General features: G+C 37.2%; 1 long non-coding RNA gene across 1 annotated transcript; it reads left to right on the top strand.

Moving 5' to 3' along the window:
• The first annotated feature begins 208 nt into the window (after window positions 1-208).
• LOC133620251 (uncharacterized) lies at window positions 209-21857 on the top strand. Its single transcript, XR_009817498.2, has 4 exons — window positions 209-421; window positions 13114-13187; window positions 19904-19947; window positions 20019-21857. It is a non-coding gene; the product is annotated as an uncharacterized lncRNA (long non-coding RNA).
• The last annotated feature ends 3013 nt before the right edge of the window (window positions 21858-24870 follow it).

The raw sequence follows: 24870 nt of genomic DNA, 5'->3' as shown, positions 1-24870 counted from the left end.
CACATTTGCCAAGAGGGAGCACTCAAGTCTCAATCTAGATACTTTTTATTAAGAATAACCTTGTTGTGAGTGCACTCTTTGTTCCCCTGTGCTGTTCTGACAACATGGCGGTAAAAAAAAACCTACCACAGCAGGCGAGTGTTTGCCTCCCGCTCCTGCCAGCCAGATCCAACCCCTCCTTGATCCCGGCTAATCCTCGGAGCTAATCTCCACCATCGGTGAGTCGAAGCCAATTGGAGAGACAGGAATAGTCCGATTGTTACGCCGCAAACTTTCGCCTTTTCCTGTGTCGGGGCTCTCGATGCTGCAGACCTGACCGGCAGGAAGGAGAGCCTCCCCAGGGGACCATGTGCACCACGCTGATGGTCCTGACCAGCATCGGCCTCATCTTGCGGCACAGATTCTCCAGCAGAATCAACCCGTGAGTACATTCTCTTCTAATGTCATTTTAGCACACCTAAAACTGATGGATGAATGTGCTTAAAGTACATGGGGGGGGGCTGAAAATACAGTTTTGTTGCGGACCCCAATTTAGCCAGGGGCGGTCCTGTGTGTTTTATTATGAATTCTGCCATGGAGTCCGTCTATTCCAAATTATTGTTAAACGCTAAGACAGGAGGGCCCAAAATTTTGTCTCCAAGGGCCAGAGTGAAAATTATTTTTAACATGCGACTGCACCATGAGTGAGAACTTATGCGTCATACCGCCATATATAAGTAAGGTAGTACAGCCCGTCAGGTTCTATAGTTCTCTTGTTAGACCAGGGGTCGGCAACCCAAAACGTTGAAAGAGCCATATTGGACCAAAAATACGAATAACAAATCTGTCTGGAGCCGCAAAAAATGATAAGCTGTGTATAAGTCTTATAATGAGGACAACACATGATGTAAGTGTATATATTAGCTATAATAGCCTACTATCAAAATTACTTTAAAAGTCTTGTATAAGTGTTACAATGAAGGCAACACATGACGTGTCTGTTAGCTGTATCAGCCTACTATCAATATTAATTTAAAAGTCTTAAGTTTTATAATAAAGGCAACACAATGACATAAATGTATATATTAGCTATAATAGCCTACTATCAAAATGACTTTAAAAGTCTTGTATAAGTCTTGAAGGCAACACATGACGTGTTTATGTTGGCTATAATAGCCTGCTATCAAAATGAATTTAAAAGTCTTAAGTCTTATAATGAAGTCAACACATGACGTAAGTGTCTATATTAGCTATAATAGCCTACTTTTAATAGATTTATTACAATCTTTGGCAAGCTAGGTAATGTTTGCTGTGGTCTGGAACAACACGGCACACAAACAATTATCAGAAATGCAACCAATATTACATACAGATAATGTGTCATGAGACATGCAAATATATACACAGAGGACATAAGTAAAGGAAATTAAATGAGCTCAAATATACCTACAAATGAGGCATAATGATGCAATATGTACATACAGTTAGCCTAAATAGCATGTTAGCATTGATTAGCTTGCAGTCATGCACTGACCAAATATGCCTGATTAGCACTCCAACAACTCAATAACATCAACAAAGCGCACCTTTGTGCATTCACGTACAGCATAAAACTTTTGGTGGACAAAATGAGACTAGTGGAAAATTTTACAGGTAAACAAACTGTTGCGTCACAGTCCAAACTATGGTGAGTTCAAGAACCGCCGAAATTAGCAGGACAAAACGATGTTTACCAAATACTCTCATCAGTGAAGCATACACACAAACATATTAAACAGTGGGCTTTCTAACAATTGGGAAGGTTTGTGTCATGTTTGTCCTCAAACAAAAAACATACTAAAACAAAAAATAAAATGTTCCCTCATCTTGTTCCATTTTTAATCCTTTTTTAAAAATGCTCCAGGAAGCCACTAGGGCGCCACTAAAGAGCCGCATGGGTTGCTGACCCACCGAGTTAGCCTGTAAAAAAACAAAACAAAAACATAAATAAAAAAAACTGACAGCTTAGTCACTGAAATTTTACTGTAAAATTTACAATGATTGTTACTTTTTTTTTTTTATGTAAAGTCTATTGCTTTTTTTTTTTTAACAGTGCATAACTGTAAATTGAGAAACGGTACCAGTCTTATTTTTACGGTAGAATTTTGTCGACTGAATTGCCATTTTTTGCAGAATAATCTTCATTTTTTTACAGTGTTATGTCAATTGAAAAACGGTAACACTCTTATTTTTACAGTAACATTTTGGCAACTGAGCTGCCAGTTTTTCAGAGAAAAACATACAGTATTTTTTTGTTTGTTTTTTTGAGTGCATCACTATAAATGGAAAAACAGTACCGTTATTTTTAACCTTGAAATTCTGGCGACTGAGCTCTTACTTTTTTACCGTAGAAGATGAAGACTGATCCTGGACGAGCCCCTACAATTTGTTCCTAGAATATTATTTATACCACCAAAGATGGGTCCAGTTCACATTTGAACCGAAACGGTAACAAAACCCAATACGTGGGAATCGATATCGGTACTCAACGATACCATTTTTTGATACTTTTGTGTGTTAAATATTGATTATTTTAATAAAATCTAAATTTAAATAATAAAATCTAATTGTTTATTGCAACATTTAATAATGAGCTGCCCAGTTGTTATATCTTGTTTTATTATCACATTTCTGACTTTCAATTACATTCGCAAGACATTATACGGCTGTAGTGCATAGTTTTTGTTTTTGTTGCGCCCCAAAAAGTGTTAATACTATAAGTATTGTACTTACTACGCAAAAGCTGTTCGAATGTAACGTGCATCTTTGTTTTCAATAACAAATTTGGAGGCGTTAAAATGGCCAGGTAAAAGTGCTAATGCTAATCAGTAGCAAAGCCAATGTATATTCGCGTCAAGCTAGCGCATCTTTGGAAAAGTGAAGCCTTACTTTAAAGCGTTTTTTTTTTTTTCTCATTTTCTATGTTAGCTTTGAAAATCGAAACTTTACCTAGAGGTACGAGGTCCACTTTTGTCCAGTTGTTATATCTTGTTTTATTGTCACATTTTTGAGTTTCAATTACAGTTGCATTAGATGGCAGTAGTGTATATTTTTTGTTGCACCCTAAAATGTCATAATACTGTAAGCATTGTACTTATTACGCACCAGCTGTTTGAATGTAACGTGCATCTTTGTTGTAGTTCTCATTAACAAATTTGGAGGCGTTAAAATTGCCATGTAAAAGTGCTAATGCTAATCAGTAGCAAAGCTAATGTATATTAGCATCAAGCAAGCGCATTTTTGGAAAAGTAAAGCCTTACTTTACTTTTAAGAGCGTTTTTCTTTGTTGGCTTTGAAAATGGCAACATTACCAAGAGGTATGAGGTCCGCTCTCAGTGCTGCTGAAGTGCGAAGAGGCAACCAGAGAGTGACGTCACGCGCAACCCGGGTACCGGAACATGGCACCGTTTGATTTCACATAGGACCGGCGAGATTCGGTTAATGCCAAAAAAAGTACCGGATTCGGTACCCATCCCTAGAAGACATTAACTGACCATCTGACCATTGTGTGCATTTAAAAACAAATACAAAAATGCAGTTTTACTATTTATAGTGATTCTTGTTTTTTTCCTGCAAAACTGGTGCTTTAGGAGAGTGGCTCTCACAGGAAGTGTGTGCTTGTACGCTCACACAGCAACACAAAACCCTGCAATCAGCTCATATAACACCAGTGTCAGTCAGGTGTGACGTGTGTACTTTACCCGTCTGACAACACAACAGGGCGAGACAAATGGGTCACGGGTGTTAAATTTCACACTCTTGTTCCGGCTTTCCACGGCACCTTTTCGCACGCATTATCCCAAAATATCCACTGCTTTGAAAAAATAGCCTTCAATGACAAAACAGAGGAAACTGTTTCATTTTGTAGGAAAAAAAGCAGATAACATACATGACACAAACTACAGTCATTTTTAACAGCAACTTTTTTGCTTTAAGAAACACTAATATCAAGAAAAACTGTCGTAGTCAGCAACAGTTTCTGTAAAAAAAAAAAAAAAAAATTATGGAATCACCCTGTAAATGTTAATTTCCAAAGATAACACCCGCATCAGATGAAATGTGTTCATGAGTCTGCAATTAAAAAGGAGTGTCCACATTTTGGCGAGCTGTTGCGGGCATGTGCATTGACATGAATCATGGCTCCAACAGGAGAGATTTAGACAAAGGAGATGATTATCAAAGTTCTTCAAGAAGGTTGCACAAGATGTTGACTGTTCACAGAAATGTGGAGCAAGTACCAATAACATGGGAAGGTTGTAAAAGGCGAGCATATTGATAGACCAAGGACAACATCGGGGAAATTTCAAGCAAAATGTCTTGAAAAAGAGAAAATGCACAGCAAAACAAAGTCTGGGGGAAAACTGTACAAAAAAAAGCTCAGAAAAGAAACAGGATTTAAACACAGAAAATCTGAAGAAAAGCCGTCATTAACATCTAAAAACAAGGTTCCCAAATGGGCTAAGGCTTTTTAGCGCCGCCCTAGTGGCTCCTGGAGCTTTCTGAAAAATGTAGGAAAAAGATCAATCAATCAATCAATCAATGTTTATTTATATAGCCCTAAATCACAAAAGTCTCAAAGGGCCGTACAAGCCACAACGACATCCTCGGTACAGAGCCCACATAAGGGACGTCGATGTGAATGACTATGAGAAACCGCATAAGTGAGTAACCCCCCCTCAAGGAAAAAAATATATTTTGTTTGAATATGGTTTCTGTAGTAGGACAAACCTTCCTAATTGTTAGAAATCCCATTGTTTATATTAAACATGCTTCACTGATGAGAGTATTTGGCGGGCGCCGTTTTCGCCTACTCATTTGGCCGGGCCTTGAACTCACCGTAGTTTGTTTACATGTAGAACTTTCTCCGACGCTGCCACAGAAAGACGTGTTTTATGCCACTCCTTTTTCTCATTTTGTCCGCCAAACCTTTTACACTGTGCCTGAATGCACAAAGGTGAGCTTTGTTGATGTAATTGACTTGTTGGAGTGCTAATCAGGCATATTTGGTCAGTGCATGACCGCAAGCTAATCAATGCTAACACGCTATTTAGGCTAGCTGTATGTACATATTGCATCATTGTGCTTTGTTTGTAGGTATATTTGAGCTCATTTAATTTCCTTTACTTATGTGCTCTGCGCATTTAATTAAAATGTGCATGTCTCATGACACATTATCTGTATGTAATATTGGCTGCATTTCTCATAGTTGTTTGTGTGCCATGTTGTTCCAGACCACAGCAAACATTACAGCCGTTTCCTTTAACTTGAACACACACATCTATACTTTTGGCCCATTCTAAGTCAGTCAATTCCAGGAGTTATCTCACCCTCTGAGAAGCCTCTGTTAATGTTTTCCAATGTTGTGTCGAATAAATATTACAATTTCAACATATTTTCGGGGTCCACCATGACAGGGCGCGTGGAAAAAGTCTCAAGAACGCATATTTGGTGCCTTTCTGAGGTGTGTCGGAGAAACTGATCTCCAAATTAACACCGACTGAAACACAATAGACGTGGGTGGTTGATGAGCCTTTTGTGTGCTTGTTAGTTGCTAAATCTCTCTAAGCCCATTCAGGAATGAAGCTGTCTGTGGTTTTATGTTATCTGTCTGTAGTTGGTTTTTTTTTTACTTTATTTATTTATAATTTATTTGTTTGAACCTAAGATTTACTGATTTTGATCATAATAATGTATTATTATTATTTGTATTTATTTATTTATTTTTTTCCTTTTTTATTTTACTTGTTGGAGGAAAAAACAGCATTTGTTTTATTTTTTTTTCTATTTTTGCCTGAAAACAAACAGGAAGTCAACCATCTTGGTTTCTGGATAGGCCAAAACCAGGAGTCGTACTTTACCAGACCCCTCCTAGGGACTTTGACCAAATTAGTTGATACCAGATGGACAGATACTAATCAGATAGGCGATGATTAATTGCGAAGGGATTTTGCCAACGCCATATAATGTGGGCGTGGCATGGCGGCACGCTTTAATATGACGGTTTCGCCAAAAAACGTTCAACATTTATAACTCGGCTCCACAAATTCAGATCTTGGTCAAAATTGGTAGAAATGAGGATGCTGACACCCTGACGTGCCGAATGGGTCAGGACCATTTGGTATCCTTTAGTGGTGGGCGGAACCTGCCGGCAAAAACTGTCCCTCGCCATCAACCATCAGACTGTTTTTATTTCACTTTCGATGATCGGATCTCCTTCCAAACTGATATGAGGATTTGAGGTTGTGGTCTGAGCACCACACGACGTTGATATTGAGACCAACATCGCCCCCTTGTGGCGTAAAAGTATAACAGTCGTAACTTCCTTCTACATGCTGCGATCTTTCTAAAAGGCCTGCTGATTCCACTATTTTTTTCCCAGGGGTCATTTGTTAATTCACATTTTACATGTAAAATAGGGCCCACCATCAAGGGTCTTGCCAGGGGACCGTTAGAACGAGTGCTGGACCACGCCCCCATGGGTCTTTTTTAATGTAAACAACCGTGACCGTAGCACTTAAGGGCAAAATCATGCAAGTTAGCGAGCTGCTGGTTCTAACTCCCCGTTTGGGTTCCAGGGCTAGAGAGTGCCTAATGTGCGTATAAGGAGGGGCGGCCCTGGCCAGAAGTAAATGATAAATGATAAATGGGTTATACTTGTATAGCGCTTTTCTACCTTCAATGTACTCAAAGCGCTTTGACAGTATTTCCACATTCACCCATTCACACACTGATGGCAGAAGCTGCCATGCAAGGCGCTAACCAGCAGCCATCAGGAGCAAGGGGTGAAGTGTCTTGCCCAAGGACACAACGGACGTGACTAGGATGGTAGAAGGTGGGGATTGAACCCTCCGTTTGCTGGCACGGCCACTCTACCAACTTCGCCACGCCGTGTGACAAAAGTTTTGGTTTACAGTGCACAGATTATTTACAGGGCACGGAACAGGTGGCTGACAATGTTGAGTTGTGGCCAACTATTACCAGTGTTGGGTTAGTTACTGAAAACCAGTAACTAGTTACAGTTACTAGTTACTTTATTTCAAAAGTAACTCAGTTACTAACTCAGTTACTTACACCAAAAAGTAATGCGTTACTGTGAAAAGTAACTATTTAGTTACTTCTTTTTTTTCTTCTTTTTTTTTAAAGCTCCCATTAATGCCCTTTTAGCCTTCATTTCAGTACTGTTATTGCACTGGAGAATAATACAATATGTTGATCAACTTGGCATGCATTTTTATTTTCCTTTTAACATAATGAAAAACAGTGCAACATAAAAAGGCATTTCTCCTTTCTTTAAACTTGGACCAATGACCATTAATAAAAAACAACTTAAAGTGCAACATAAGAAAGCACATCATCTTCTTTGAAAGATAGGTAGTGAAATAAAGCCTGACATCTGGAGTGATGCTGCTGTCTTCTACACTTGGAGCCATGGATTGTAGAATCCTTGTTTTCAGTGGCAGGATCATTGACACAGATGGTGAAGTTTCAGTGCTCAGTAGAGATGTAACACTTTTGAGGGGTTTAAACACCTGGAGGACCTCATCTGCCACTCTCACATCATCATCAGAGAGGGTGATGATGTCTTTGACATTTGATTTCAATGCAGAGTATATAGCTGCCTGCTGCTCCAACACATCATAAGTGGAGTTCCACCTTGTTGGGACATCATGTATGAGCTTTATGAGTAGTCAGCTTTAGCATTTCTTGCTTTGTCTTAAACACATGAGCAGCTGTTGTGCTTGGGTGGAAGTAGGAAACCTCCTTCCTGATCCTCCCAAGGAGGCGCTCCATCCTATTGACTGAGATGTGATGCCAAATTCACTACATGTGCAAAGCACCTATTTGTGGTCCCAGTCCTGCCTCATTCACTGCATTTATTTGATTTTTGGCATTATCACGTGTGACTGGGATATCTTTATCTTCCATTCCTCCACTGCTTGTGTCAGTACCTGCGCAAGGTGACTCTCGTAGAGGGGGCGTGTCTTCTCATCTCCTAGTATGCTGTGATGAAGTGAGCGCTTATAGTTCCGCTGGACGTCCACCCGTCTGTCATGAGCGCAACAGATGATGCTCGGGATAGTTCATCCACAACTTTTTTGTACTCCTGCTCATAAAGACCTGGCACAATCTTATCGCTGAAGGAGGTGCGCGACGGGGTGTCGTAACGTGGCTCAAGCACGTTCAGCATGTATTTAAAACCCTCGTTTTGCACAACGGAGTCTGCACCTATAGACACACCGATTCAATGGCGCGGGGCGTTCAAGCTCCTCCGTTACCTTGCTCGCCATGACCACGCTGTGTGTGGACTGAACGTGCGAACAACTTTTTTTTTTTTGATGAGGTGGCGACGTCGCCACCTCATCAAAAAAAAAAAACAGACGAAAATACCACTGCATTCCATTTCTATTGTATTATAATTATCACTAATAAAGAATTATTGTTGAATTTTCTGTTTGTTATAGTCCTGACAATATAGCACAAAAACAGACGTAAATACCATTGCATTCCATTTCTATTGTATTATAATTATCACTAATAAAGAATTATTGTTGAATTTTGTGTTTGAGTGTTAGTCCTGACAATATAGAGCAAAAACAGACGAAAATAGCATGTTCCTAAACAGTTCCCTAAACGTTCTTGCCAAACGTTCTTGGCTAACGTTCTGCTAACCAAGCAAGAACTCCACAACCTAACGTTCTTTGAACGTTACAAACTAACGTTCCCATAACAATGCCACTACGTTCTCCTAACGTTCTCATAACGTTCGCGTGTTACCTGGGCGACTTATTGCCGCCTTCCGCCCGAATGCAGCTGAGATAGGCTCCAGCACCCCCCGCAACCCCAAAAGGGACAAGCGGTAGAAAATTGTATGGATGGATATCAAACCGCGGATCACGTGTGTCCCTCCCCTCCCCACACACGCCTCTTTTCTTCTCTCCGGCGTGTGACAGAGGAAGATTCAGAAGAACGACACCACAGCGCTTGTTTCTAGTCGATACTAAAAAAATAACGTAAAATAACGCAGTAACGCATCATGTAGTAACGGTAACTGAGTTACTGGATATAAAAAAATAACGCGTTAGATTACTCGTTACCGCCGAAACTAACGGCGTTACAGTAGTCCCAACACTGACTATTACTGGAACTTCTAAAGTGGAATATGAAAACCTATGTATAGGTCTTGGCCATCTATGTCAGTGTAACCTCAAAAGGTGTAGCTTTACCCAGCAGCGTGTGGTCAATACGACTCTTGTCGTGATCCCAGGGCGCAGAAAAGGCAGGCGAAGTACACGCAGAAGGTCGTTTGATTAGGAACCAGGCAAAAGAAGCAGGAACTCAGAAGCAACAGAGCACTTTGGCATACACTAAATAATAAATGAACACTGAAGGAGGGAAAGAGGTGGGACTATATAGAAAACAGGTGTCAAACTCAAGGCACATTGTTTGATGATGCCTGGAAATAATGTGTCAACAGGGTACTTTATCTTTTTTTAATAAATGTATTCGTTTTATCTGTTTTGACAGAAAAAAAAATAAATGTACTGCATGCACCTGCATGTATTTGTATTCAATATTATCTAAAACACAACAAATATTATTTCATCATGCATTCCATTTTTAAGAAATCAAAATAATCAAATATGTGCTTTACTCATGTATGAATCTGTAATAATGTTGTTCATGTTAATGTAATGCTAGTTACATTAACATGAATTTAAGGTTGGAAAGTAGTTTTAATCTGTAATAATAATAATAATGAACTATTAGTTTTGTGTTTCCAAATAATGTAACAAATATTACATTACCATACATTACAACTTTTTTATGTTAAAATAAAAATAAATATCTGGCTGACTTATAATCTCAAAGCAAGTTATTAATTAAATTGTACATTGTATAAATGACAATAGATTTTATGGCTAAGAAAAAAAACACCTGCTAAGTTACCAGAATTGTACCCTAAAAAAAACCATGGTACATTTTTTCCATTTATAGTAATGCAAAACTGTAAAAGAAAAACATCGATATATTTTACGATTAAAAAAAAAAGTCTGCTTAGTTGCCAAAATTGTACTTACATTTGTCTATTTACAGCAGTACATTGCAAAAACAACCATCAATTTTAAGATTAAAAAAAAAACTGTCCGCTCAGTCGCCAGAATTTTTCTGTAAAATATCTATTTACCGTAATGTGCAAATAAAACGATCATAGATTTTACGATAAAAAAAACTAACCGCTCTGTCGCCAGAATTTTACTGTAAGAAAAAGTTTTCCCCTGGAAAAAGCCATGTTACCGTTTTTTCAATTTACAGTACTGCAACGCTTTAAAAAAATAACAACCATAGATTTTACGATTTTAAAAAAAATTGGCTGCTTAGTTGCCAGAATTTACACCTCAAAACAACCAGAGATTTTAAGATACATTTTACCGTAAAAAACTGTTTTCCCCTGAAAAAGCCATGGTAAGGTTTTTTTCCATTTACACTAATGCAAAACTAAAAAATAAATAAAAACTACAACCAAAGATTCTACGATTAAAAAAATAAAATAAAAACATGGTCGCTCTGTTGCTAAAATTTTACGTAAATGTTTTCTATTTACAGTAATACACAGCAAAACAACCAGAGATTGTATGATTAAAAAACAAACAAAAAAAACGGGCTGCTCAGTCATCGTCCAAATTTTTATATAAAAAATATTTTTTACATTTACAGTAATATACCATAAAAATACTGTAAATTGTACGATAAAATTCAGGTGATTGTTTTTATTTTTACGCATTACGTAAAAAAACAAATGCATAACAATCGTGTATAAACATGTATTTCTCACTCTTACAAGCAGACCCCAAGGGCGGCCATATTTGCGGCATGGCCCTCAGAAAAAAATAGTCAGACACCCCTGAAATAGATCGAATTAACGACGAAGAACTGCTGCGCTGTCAGGACAAGGAATGAAAAGTAAAGGTGTTTTAAAACGCAGAGACCAAACAAGAAATACTACCAAAATAAGAGCACCAGGACAGGAAACAATTCTAAGCACAGGAAAGTAGAAAACCTTGTCATGTGGGATCGGGACATCTTGTCACACGTCAGATCTGATCCAATTTTGAGTACTGATCCGATACTTTGACCAAAGATTATAAAACTGAACGTGTTTAATAGCAAGTAACTCAAGTAAACACAAGAACACATTTTTATAAAGCTTATTTGAATTTGCTTGTATTGTTCTACAGCACAATCAATGCATTGAATTTGGGGTATTGAATATTGCAAAATATTTATTTAACAAAATAAAATGTAAACAAAAACAAATCATTCGGGTTTTGCCTTCAAAGCCTTCCTGCATCCAGAGACTTCCTCTATCACTTTGTAAACAATAACAAACACAACCAATTACAAGGAAAATAAAATTCTTCATCTCATCACTTTTGTATTCAGTACGTTTATGTACTGATACTATACTAGATATCGATAGTATCGACATCTGGATCGATCAGCGCGACTTTACATTGAAGCTTTAGCACAGGGGTGTCCCAACTATATATATGTGTATGTAAGTATATATATATGTGTATATGTATGTATATATGTGTATATGTTAGGGTTGTACGGTATACCGGTACTAATAAAGTACCGCGATACTAATTGATTGAAATCGGTACTATAATGCCTTGGGAAAAAAAGGCATTATAAAACGTAACAGGTAATAATGTAGTTGTTACTCCTGTCCTGCTGTTTGCTCCGGTGCAGACCGTAGTAGAGGAGCATAGGGCACACGTTCCCTTCAGTTCACTTTAACCCACAATTTGATTTTGATTAGATTTTTATTAAGGATCCCCATTAGCTGGTTGCCTCAACAACCCACTAGTCCACAAGTCAATACAATTAAAAGTAAAAGCATATAGTTATAACTATACAATACAGAAAAAAATAATAAAACAAGCAAACAATTTACTGTCAAAGAATAATAGCTACCATATAAATATAACTACACAATATAAAACCAAACAAATCATCAACGATCAAACTAATTTAAAGACTCAGATAAAATATTACTTTCTTTTTAATGCCGGTGAGAATTTGAGGCAGGTTATTCCAGAGCGATAAAGATCTATAAATAAAAGATTTCCGCAAAGCATTCTTCCTGGGAGGAGGGAGTACAAAATGCCCCTCACTGGACACCCTGGTATTATGATTATGTACAGTGCTACTGTGAACTATTTGATCTTATCAGACAATGGGTCTGATAAGATCAAAGGCGGGGGTCTTCCGCCCGATTGTAGCTGAGATAGGCTCCAGCGCCCCCCGCGACCCCAAAGGGAATAAGCGGTAGAAAATGGATGGATGGATATATATATATTTGGATATTAAAACAAAAAAGTTTTGTAATCAATCAGAAATATCAAGCAGCTAAAATGTGCCAAACATGGATAAGTGTGTTTTGCATTCTTCCCATCATGCACTATAATGGCTTTAAATAAGTGTAATTTAGAAATTGTTTATGGTGGGTTTTTTTTAGTTTTTCATATTATCCACAAAGTTCAGTGAGTAGGTTGTGTTATGTGTGACCAAGTGTCGACCTTTATGTGAGTTTAATTTAAAAAAATTGCACCATGACTAGGGAAGGTTGTTTGGACTGTCGTATAAGTAAATGCTGTTCTATGAATTCTAAATACATTCAAGGGTCATTGATCTGATTTACTCACTTTGTCCACAAGATGGCATTCAGGGACTGCACGGTAATTAGGATCAATTTGATGCGATGCTTTATCAAAGATGCTAGCGGGCATTTAGCGGATACCTTCTTGTGTCAGTGTGTGCAAGTAGCATGCTTAGCCATTCATTTCCCTCTACTCCTCCAGTGATAATGGTACTTGGGGGGGAAAAAAGGTTGAGCCGAGCCGGTGTTTTGGCGAGACATGCACCCTCCCGCACGTCCGTAACAAGGAACATGGAATGTAACATTTGTGTCCTTCACGCGAGTACAATGACCTGACGCCTTAGCGGGATGGGGACGTCTCCATGGCAACATTCACAAACATTTGTGACAATAAAGTGTCAGAGTGGGAATGTACTTGTCACTGCGTGCAGGCAGAAGGAGGAAGAGGTGCCGTACGAGAAGAGCAACCAAGCAGCAGACAGAAAATGACAGTGACAAACACCAGGTATGGACGACAAGTCATTATGGTCTTCCTTTTTGTGTGTGTGTGTGTGTTCCACTTCCTGCCTGATCTCATGCTCAGCCACCTGAGCACTGATTCTCCACACCTGCTCTTGATGAGTGATTAGGTGGATCGCCTGTTCCTTAATCACTAATCAGGAGGGTTTATCGACCAGTGTCACATTCCTTGCTATGCTCCCCTGCGATCTACTGCCGCACACATGCTGGTGCGCCCTCATTACGTGCTTTTTACTTGCACGTCGTCTGCCGTCTCTGCCTCGTGGGGTCACGCCAGCAGCCTTTGTGCGATTACACAAACCAAAAAAGTACTTTTTGAGGTCAGACAACACATGGAGAATTAAGGAATGTGATAACAAACATTTTACAGTGTAATAATTGCAATCTCTGTATTCTGTAATCAATAAAATATATAGGCAGTGTGCTATCTTCAAAGTATGCTAACTTGTTCTACGTAATGTTCTAAGATGGCAGCATCAGGTATCAAAATCAAGATTTTTAGGGCTACCAAAGACTATAAAAAATTGGGACCCATTACCTCCCTGCTTGGCCCTCAGCATCAAGGGTTGGAATTGGGGGTTAAATCACCAAAAATGATTACCGGGCGTGGCACCGCTGCTGCCCACTGCTCCCCTCACCTCCCAGGGGGTGAACAAGGTGATGGGTCAAATGCAGAGGACAAATTTCACCACACCTAGTGTGTGTGTGACAATCATTGGTACTTTAACTTTAACTTTAACTAAACATCAAAACATTAGCTAAAATGCTAGTACAATACATTAGCATGTTACATGTTAGCACGGTAATATCGGACATGTTAGCGTACTTCTAAAATGGCGCCAAGTATCAAAATCAATATTATATGGTGTTAACAGAGAAAATGAGCTAAAATGCGAGTACAATACCGGAGCATGCTATTGTTTGCAGGATAAAATTCAAAAGGTTAGCCTATTTCTAAGATGGCGCCAAGAATCAAAATCCCGATTATTTAGGTTTAAACTGATAAAATTAGCCAAAATGCTAGCCTAAAATGTTGGCATGCTAACATGGAAGAAGTTCGCATACTTGTAAGATGGGGCCAAGTATCAAAATCCCTGATTTTTAGAAAACCACTGTCAGTAACTACAGTTTGTTGCTACATCTGTAAGTGCAAGTTAAACCTCTACTATGCAAAGTGAAAGCCATTTATCAACAACACCCAGAAACGCCCCCGGCTTCGCTGGGCCCGAGCTCATCTAAGAGACTGGTGGAATAGTGTTCTGTGGTCTGATGAGTCCACATTTAAAACATTTTTGGAAACTGTGTACGTCGTGTCCTCCGGACCAAAGAGGGAAAGAACCATCCGGATTGTTCTAGGCGCGAAGTTGAAAAGCCAGCATCTGTGATGGTATGGGGGTGTATTAGTGCCAAAGGCATGGGTAACTTACACATCTGTGAAGGCACCATTAATGCTGAAAGGTACATACAGGTTTTGGAGCAACATATGTTGCTATCCAAGCAACGTTATCATGGACGCCCCTGCTTATTTCAGCAAGACAATACCAAACCACGTGTTACAACAGCGTGGCTTCATGGTAAAAGAGTGCGGGTACTAGACTGGCCTGCCTGTAGTCCAGACCTGTCTCCCATTGAAAATGTGTACAAGTAAAATGTAATTACCTAAAATACTATCATAAAATGTTAGCATACTAATGTTAGCATAATAGCGTTAACATGATAAACTACATAGGAAAAGTCAGCATACTTTTAAAATGGCGCCAAGTATCAAAATCAGTTAATTTTAGGTTCAAATGAATAAAATTAGATAAACATTTTGAAATGAATGCTATGATAACATAGTAAGTTAGCATACTTCAAAGATGGCAGGTATCAAAATCCCTGATTTTTAGGTTCAAATGAATAAAATTAGCTAAATACTAGCATAAAATGTTGGCATACTAAGGTTAGCATAATGACATTAACATGACATAAGAAAAGTTAACATACTTTTAAGATGGCGCTAAGTATCAAAATCAATCAATTTCAAATTCAAACAAATAAAATTAGATAAAAAGCTTGCATAACATGTTATCATGTTAACATTAGCATGATAACATAGAACATAAACATACTTCAAAGATGGTGGCAAGTATCAAATTAATTTAATTTTAGGTTCAAACGAATAAACATTTTTTTTAAAGCCAGCATTAAATGTTGGCATGCTAACATTAGAATGACATAGGAAGTTAGCATACTTCGAAGATGGCGGCAAGTTTCAAAATCCCTGTATTTTAGGTTCAAAAATAAATAATAGAACTAGCTAAACACTAGCATAAAACTTGAGCATGCTAAAGTTAGCATATTAACGTTCACATGATAACATAAGAAAAGTTAGCATACTTTTAGGATGGCGCTGAGTATCAAAATTAATGAATTTTTAAGTCAAACGAATAAAATTAGATAAAAAGCTTGCATAACATGTTAGCATGCTAAATTTAGCATGATAACATAGAACATAAACATACTTCGAAGATGGTGGCAAGTATCAAATTCATTTGATTTTAGGTTCAAACGAATACACATTTTTTAAAAGCCAGCATAAAATGTTAGCATGCTAACATTAGAATGACATAGGAAGTTAGCATACTTTGAAGATGGCGCCAAGTTTCAAAATCCCTGTATTTTAGGTTCAAATGAATAAAACTGGCTAAACACGAGCATAAAACGTGAGCATGCTAAAGTTAGCATATTAACGTTCACATGATAACATAAGAAAAGTTAGCATACTTTTAGGATGGCGCTCAGTATCAAAATCAATGAATTTTAGATTCAAACAAATAAAATTTGATAAAAAGCTTGCATAAAATGTTAGCAAGCTAACATTAGCATGATTACATGGCAAAAGTTAGCATAGTTTGAAGATTAATTTTAGGTTCAAACAAATACAATTAAAAAACATGCTAGCATAACATATTAGCATGCTAACATTAGAAAGCATAATTTTAAGATGGCGCCAAGTGTCAGACAAATAAAAGTAGCTAAAATGCTAGCATACAATGTTAGCATTCTCCAGACAAGGGCAGAAAGTGGAGCAGTGCACACATGCATAACTAGCCAATACTTGTCCCACATTTAGCTTGTGAGCGCTGACTAAAACTCTTCTGGCGCTAAATGATTCAGAAGCTGAACACCAATCCATCATCACGCTGCAGGCTCATTATTGCATCCCTACATCTGCTGAATGATACCATAGGGCTGGTACTTTTCACATTCGAACCGATACAGTACCACTTTCTGCTATCTGGGAAAGAATACTGGTACTCAACAGTACCAATTTGTGTAGTAATTGTTTTTGATGATAAAAAATCTATTTTTATTGCCACATTAAAAAATGAGCCGATACTGATAACCAACCGTCCAAATTGCGATTTATATTTATTAAAATTTTAAATCAATTCATGATTTACAAAAAAATATTTAAAAAACAAACAACTTTCAATTCAAAACAGGAAGTAACGTTTTCCTAATGAAAGCAACAACCAGCACTAGCATGAACTTAGTAAGAGACAACATCACACAGCAAACAACGTGTACCGTAAATTCCGGACTATAAGCCGCTACTTTTTCCCCTACACTTTGAACTCTGCGGCTGATAAGAAGGGGCGGCTAATTTATGGATTTTTCCTTGGCTGACGCACATAATTAAAATAATTAATTTATTTTGTTTAAAGTGAGAGGATGTTTCTTTCTTTATTTGTGCTTTCAACCGGAAGTATCAAAATCCATCAGTTTTAGGTTCGAATAAATACAATTAGCTGAAATACTAGCATAAAACGTCACGTCATGATAACGTTAACATTATAACATTGGGGAAGTTAGCAGTATTTTAAGATGGCAACGATTATCAAAGTCAATTATTTTTAGAATCAATCGAATACATTTTTAACAAAATGCTAGCATAACATTTTTAGCATGCTAATGTTAGCATGCTAGCATTTGATAAGTGAGCATACTTCTAAGATGGCGCCAAGTTTTAAAATCCATGATTTTTAGGTTGTGTTTTTTTATAAAATGCTAGCATTAAATTTTTTGCACGCTAATGTTAACATGCTAACATGTGAGAAGTGAGCATACTTCTAAGATGGTGCTAATATCAAAATCCATGATTTTTTGTTTTTTTTGGGGGGGGGGGGTTTAACGTTAACAGTACATGTATAGCATGCTATTGTTAGCATGCTAACATGCAAGCAGTGAGCATACTTCTATCCATGATTTTTAGGGTTATTTTTCTTTTCATAAAATGCTAGCATAACATTTTTAGCATGCTAATGTTAGCATGCTAACATGCAAGAAGTGAGCATACTTCTAAGATCTCGCCAAAAATCAAATACAATAATTTTTAGTTTTTTGTTGGTTTTTTTTGTTAAAATGCTAGCACAATGCATTAGCAGGCAAACGTCAACGTTATGACATAAGAAAAGTTAGCGTACTTCTACGATGGCCCCAAGTAATAACCTTTTGGATTTTTAGGTTCAAAAGATAAAAATTGGTTAAAATAAAAGCATAAAACGATAGCATACTAATGTTAGCATAATAATGTTAGCATGATAGCATCCCATCCCGTCCCATGTGTGATGTCTGTAGGAGAGTTTTCATGCATATTTCTGGGTGCTAAGTAATGACACCAGCGTCGTTAGCATTAGCTAATATGCTGCTGAGCTAACAAACACATCTGAGATACTTTTTTCATTTTAAAGACACACACTCTGCTCTCATGAAACATCTCAAGATGTACTTGATTTTTTACAGGGTTTTTTTTATTTGTTTATGTAACTCAATTACTTTACCTAGTAATTACATTATTTAAAAAGTAATTCAATCACTTTTTTACAAAGTAACAATAGGTGAGTGTTTTTCATAACTACTACTGTTCTCACCACTTAAAAATTTAAAATATGTACTTACAAGCACACACACTCTGCTCTCATGAAACATCTCAACAGCATATGCAATTTTTTTTTTACATAATGCATTAACTACTTTACCTAGTAATTAATTGCATTTATTAAAAAGTAATTCAATTATTTTTTTGCAAAGTAACAAGTAACTTTAATTACTTTTGAAAAAGTTTTTTTCATAACTACTACTGTTCTCACCACTTAAATATTTAAAGTATGTACTTACCATAAAGGCACACCCACTCTGCTCTCATGAAACAACTCAAGATGTACTTGATTTTATACAGATTTTTTTTTTGCGTAACGCGTTAATTACTTTACCTAGTAATTACATTTATTAAAAAGTAATTCAATTACTTTTTTGCAAAATAACAAGCAACTTTAGTTACTTTTGAAAAAGTAATGTTTACAATGACAGTAAATAGGGGAAAGTTTTTCATAACTACTACTGTTCTCACCACTTAAAAATTCAAAGTATGTACTTACAATAAAGGCACACACACTCTGCTCTCATGCAACATCTCAACAGCATATGCAATTATTATTATTTTTTTTACATAATGCATTAACTACTTTACCTAGTAATTAATTGCATTTATTAAAAAGTAATTAATTTTTTTTTTTGCAAAGTAACAAGTAACATTTATTACTTTTGAAAAAGTAATTTTTACAATGACAGTAAATAGGTGAGGTTTTTTTTTCATAACTACTACTGTTCTCACCACTTAAATATTTAAAGTATGTACTTACAATAAAGGCACACACACTCTGCTCTCATGAAACATCTCAAGATGTACTTGATTTTTTACAGATTTTTTTTTTTGCATAACGCATTAATTACCTTACCTAGTAATTACATTTATTAAAAAGTAATTCAATTACTTTTTTGCAAAATAACAAGCAACTTTAGTTACTTTTGAAAAAGTAATGTTTAAAATGACAGTAAATAGGCGAGTGTTTTTCATAACTACTACTGTTCTCACCACTTAAAAATTAAAAGTATGTACTTACAATAAAGGCAGACACACTCTGCTCTCATGAAACATCTCAACAGCATATTCCAGATTTTTTTTTACATACTCGTTAATTACTTTACCTAGTAATACCTTCTCAGTGGCCTAGTGGTTAGAGTGTCCGCCCTGAGATCGGTAGGTTGTGAGTTCAAACCCCGGCCGAGTCATACCAAAGACTATAAAAATGGGACCCATTACCTCCCTGCTTGGCACTCAGCATCAAGGGTTGGAATTGGGGGTTAAATCACCAAAAATGATTCCCGGGCGCGGCCACCGCTGCTGCCCACTGCTCCCCTCACCTCCCAGGGGGTGATCAAGGGTGATGGGTCAAATGCAGAGAATAATTTCGCCACACCTAGTGTGTGTGTGACAATCATTGGTACTTTAACTTTAACTTTAATTCATTACATTTATTAAAAAGTAATTAATTACTTTTTTGCTAAATAAGAAGCAACTTTAGTTACTTTTGAAAAAGTAATGTTTACAATGACAGTAAATAGGTGAGTGTTTTTCATAACTACTACTGTTCTCACCACTTGAAAATTCAAAATATGTACTTACAATAAAGGCACATACACTCTGCTCTCATGAAACATCTCAACAGCATATGCCAGATTACATTTATTGACATAAAAGTATGTACTTACAATTGGACTCCTTTCTTATCGGGTTAATATCGGTATTGTATTGGAAGTGAAACCCACCAAAAACCCCTCAAACATTTTTCCAATTGTGTTCTTGTTTTTCCCTAGGAGGACGAAACATGTGAGCAATTATGCAGTATTGTGAGCAACGGGTGAGCACCAAAAACTGCATGCAAAATGTAAAACTCCACTCCTCCAAGACAACATGGGTGCTCTTTTTCAGGCTTGTGCAATCACGTCCAGCGCCAGCGGTCCCTGAAACATGTCGGCGTGCTCCGCCACTCAACTGGATGGTAGTGGTCTGCACCAGAGTCCCACCGGGACGGAAGTACAACAACATGTCTGATCTGCCGTGCAGATACCCTCTCTTCTGCAACAACAAGTAATTTTTTTGGGAGCAGTTCCAGTTTGGAGAGTCCTGTGTTTGTGCGCCAGATTGCTTTTAATTGTCATTTGATGCGGGGCCTTGTTTACGGCTAAAATCTCCAAAACTGGAACTGAGTTTTCTTGTAAAATTGACAAAATCCAGAAAGGTCGAGTAAATCTTCAAAATTGATTGTTTTTGCTGACTCGGTGAAGAAGGAATTTCCTGAGCATGAACCGCAGCTTAGAACGAGGATTAGTGTTAATGCGGGTCATGTGTGCGTCTTTGCAGGGGTCCCATTTTGCCGGGAATAAGTCAAAATTCAAACGGAATTTTACCGCAAACGTGTTCCTAGCCGCCTTCTGCTCCGTCACTGACAAGAATATAACGGCATAGTTCCCCATGAGTGCTGGTCTTGTAAAACAGACATACTAGGTTCAATCCAGCTACTACCATAGTTTTTGGGCTATAGAGTTCACCAGTATTTAAGCCATACCCACCATTTTTCTAAATAAAAAAATAGTTTTACATATATTAGCCTCACCAGACCATAAGCCGAAATATTTTGTAAATGTTTATTTACATACCTTATTTGTTTCCAAACTGTGTCTGTAACAGGGCAGTAAAACGGGGAATCAAACAAAACAGACGTCATGGTCATGGACCCGCTAGCTGCAGAAGCTCGCTCTCTCCGATCAGCTAAACAGACTCAATAACTCCACGGTGACGTTTTGGTGAATTTACAAAACCGAAACAATACAATACAGACACTCGTTATCGTGTTAGCATATTAGCTAATGCCAACGAAGCTAGCTTGATTGCATTACGATAGCACGTACAAACATGCATGAAAACACTGCTGCAGACGTCACACATGGGACGGTTTAGTAGGTCAGAATTGTTTTAGTTATATTGTAAAACTTGGAGCGATGAATGAAGAATCCATACGAGTAGAAACGCGATGGACGATTAGAAGACGAAACGGGTTGTACTTCTAGGAGGAAGTACATTTCCTGGAGTGAGCGAACTCGTCCACAATATGGCGCCGTAGCACAAACGACACACCTTTTCAGCGTCTGTTGAAAAATATTTGTTGAATACAAAACATCATGGCCGTTAGCGAAGAAAAATCCATAAATTAAACACACCATTTTGAAAGCCACAGGGTGCAAAGCGTAGGAAAAAAGTAGCGGCTTATAGTCCACCAAATACGGTCATTTATGCTCAGTGTGATATTTCCAGTATTTGGAAAATTACTTTTACAAAGTAATTATAGCTACTCTGCCAAAAAAAAAAAGTAATTGAATTGCTCACATGATTACTCTTTAGTAATGTAATTAACTAAGAGTTAAGTCAATATTGCGTTACTTAAAAACAACTTTAAATATCTGGCAAATGCAGCTGAGATATTTCATGAAAGCTGTGTGTGTGTGTGTGTGTGTGTGTGTGTGTGTGTGTGTGTGTGTGTGTGTGTGTGTGTGTGTGTGTGTGTGTGTGTGTGTGTGTGTGTGTGTGTGTGTGTGTGTGCCTTTAAAAGGCTAAGTGACGTGTGACATCAGCGCCCAGACAAAGCAGCATTAGCTCTGCTTTGTTTGTTAGCTTAGCAGCAGCATTTTGCTGGCAACAACAGCAGCCATGTTGAATGTTTTCACTGGATTGTGTTAGCGCTAGCTAATAAAGAGATTGAATCTGCTTCCACGGCTGTAGTCTTCTTGTTCACAAACGTGGTATTGTAGGATTGCAAGCTTGTCACTTCATTGATTTGTTGTTCATTATTCCCCCGTAGTAGTAGTAGTGCATGTTGTTTGCTGTGTGATGTTGCCTTTTCCTATTTGATACCAAGCTCATTTTAGTGTGTTGCCGGTTGTTGTTGTCATTCATAAAAAGTTACTTCCTGTATTGAACTTGAATTAGTTTCAGCACAAAACATGCATTAAATTCAATTCAAATTTGATTAAAAAAGATAATCATACATGAATAAAAAAAGTGTGAAATATTTCTGTGTTAAGACAAAAGTCTGCTTAGGGCCCCAATTTATCTAGGGGCCCCTGTTTCGGTACCAGGGATGTAACGATAAACAATATCAATAATAATCAAGTTAGTTAGTATTATTAATAGTATTAGTATTACCGTTTTAAATTAAAATCATCGATGATAAAACGTGACTGATAACTTGCAATTTGACTGGCTGGCGCTAGCTTGTTAGCTAGCTTAAATGCCAACATGAAAACAAGAGACACGAACGTCTTTCCTCGTCAAGAAAGGACACAGCACAATTGAAACGTAAACAAACACGTTAGTTTCGGAGTAATTACGATATTTGATTGTGCACATACGACATAAAACAAAGCGATCGATCGGCGGGATATGACGCGGACGTTTTTTGTTTTTTTTACAACTTTATTAACAAAGACAAAATGAGAAAAATGTCCATTTCATCACCCAAATAAAAATGTTATTCAATATTTTAATGGATTTTTAGTTCTTCTGCCAATGTCAATTTATCGCAGTTTTTTTTTTTGTCAATTTATTATGTTGTTTTTTTTATTAAAACTTGGTTACCAGAATTCAGTATCTGTATGAAATTATGATAAGCACATTCAGAAATACCGTGATAAAATAAAAACTGTCACAATAACCGGATTGTGACATTTTGATATCGTTACATCCCGAATCTGTACAATCAGTTTGTGAGTCGATGCTCTTTGCGTTTGCTTCGATTCTCAAACTGCGGTACGTGGGCCCCATTTAGTGGTCCGTCAAAGGATCGCTTCATGGAATATTCACACACAGTGTTACTGTTCAAACTGTCCGTAATGTGACAGTGGCCGAAGTTTTGTATTAAAAAAAAACAAAAAAAAACAAGCAAAAACACTGAGAGGGTGTTTTACTGTTTGTGCTACGGCGCCATCTTTTGGACAAGTTTTCATTCCGTGCTTTCAACCGGAAGTATCAAAATCTATAAGTTTTAGGTTCGAATGAATAAAATGAGCTAAAATACTAGCATACAACGCCACGTCATGATAACGTTAACATTACAACATTGGAAAAGTTAGCATTATTTTAATATGGTAACGAGTATCAAAGTCAATTATTTTTAGGATCAATTGAATAAAATGTCGATAAAATACTAGAATTAAATTTGTAGCATGCTAATGTTAGCATGCTAACATGTGAGAAGTGAGCATACTTTTAAGATGGTGCCAAGTATCAAAATCCATGGTTTTAGGGTTATTTACTTTTTTTATAAAATGCTAGCATTAAATTTTTAGCATGCTAATGTTAGCATGCTAACATGCGAGAAGTGAGCATACTTTTAAGATGGCGCCAAGTGTCAAAATCCATGATTTGTAGGTGTTTTTTTGTTTTTTTTCAATGCTAGCATTACATTTTTAGCATGCTAATGTTAGCATGCTAGCATGTGAGAAGTGAGCATACTTTTAAGATGGCGCCAAGTATCAAAATCCATGATTTTTAGGTTGTTGTTTTTTTTAAAATAAAATGCTAACTTTACATTCTTACATGTTAGCATGTTAATGTTAGCATGCTAACATACGAGAAGTGAGCATTCTTCTAAGATGTTGCCAAATATCAAAATCCAGTATTTTTAGTTTTTGGGGGTTTTTGCTAAAATGCTGGTATAATGCATTAGCAGGCTAACGTCAACATTGTGTCATAAGAAAAGTTAGCGTACTTCTAAGATGGCCCCAAGTAATAACATTTCGGCTTTTTAGGTTCAGATGATTAGAATTAGCTAAAACAAAAGCATTACCATGCTAATAATATGCATAATAATGTTAACATGATAACATCCCATCCCATGTGTGATGTCTGTAGGAGTGTTTTCATGCATATTTGTGCGTGCTAAGTAATGACGCTAGCGTCGTTAGCATTAGCTTTTTTTTCTTTTTTCTTTTAGCTAAAATGCTAGTACAATGCATTAGCAGGCTAACATCAACAATTGACATAAGAAAAGTTAGCGTACTTCTAAAATGGCCCCAAGTAATAACATTGGCCGAAAAATATTAAATATACTTGTTAAATAAAACATCTGCCTGGTTTTTGACGAATACGTAAGCCTACTATGCTACTGTGTTTTAATGTCGGTCATTATTATAAGTTTGAGAACCACTGGATGAAATGCTCGCATTACTTGTCAGTCTTTCACTGTTTGGACACAGAAATATATCCAATGTTTTCCTGATGGCATTATTATTATGGTATGTCCAATGATCTCAAGGTGCAAAACTAATACGTGATTTATAAGTACATCCCTTGTCTGTAAATGTTTGGTGAACTAAAGATGACCTTGTGAATACAAGATGAGTTATATTGGTACTCGCTGGCCAGATGAAATACGGCCGGCTGACAAAGTAAAATGTGCTTTGCTGGATGACAAATTGTTTGAGTGCAGAAGAAAAAGAAGATAATGACGTCATCCACACGGTGCACGTGACCAGACTTGCAGGATGGGGTCAAGAGGGCCACACACTTGAGGGATGAGGGGAAGTTTTATTTGGCGAAATGATGTGCGACACAAAGTCTTACAGAGATAAATATAACAAATATTCAAAGAACGCGTTTCCATGCATTCATTGTCTGAGTTCTACCGCCACCTGGTGGTCCACTAACGACAACATGTTCCTGATCCCCTCCGAGCTTCTCACACACTTCATCGTGTACAGTATTATTTTATAAACTTATTTATTAT

Source organism: Nerophis lumbriciformis, linkage group LG24 (genome assembly GCF_033978685.3).
Source record: "Nerophis lumbriciformis linkage group LG24, RoL_Nlum_v2.1, whole genome shotgun sequence".
Lineage (NCBI taxonomy): Eukaryota > Metazoa > Chordata > Actinopteri > Syngnathiformes > Syngnathidae > Nerophis > Nerophis lumbriciformis.
Note: the sequence above shows the minus strand (reverse complement) of the source record. Positions and strands in the feature narration are given on the sequence as shown.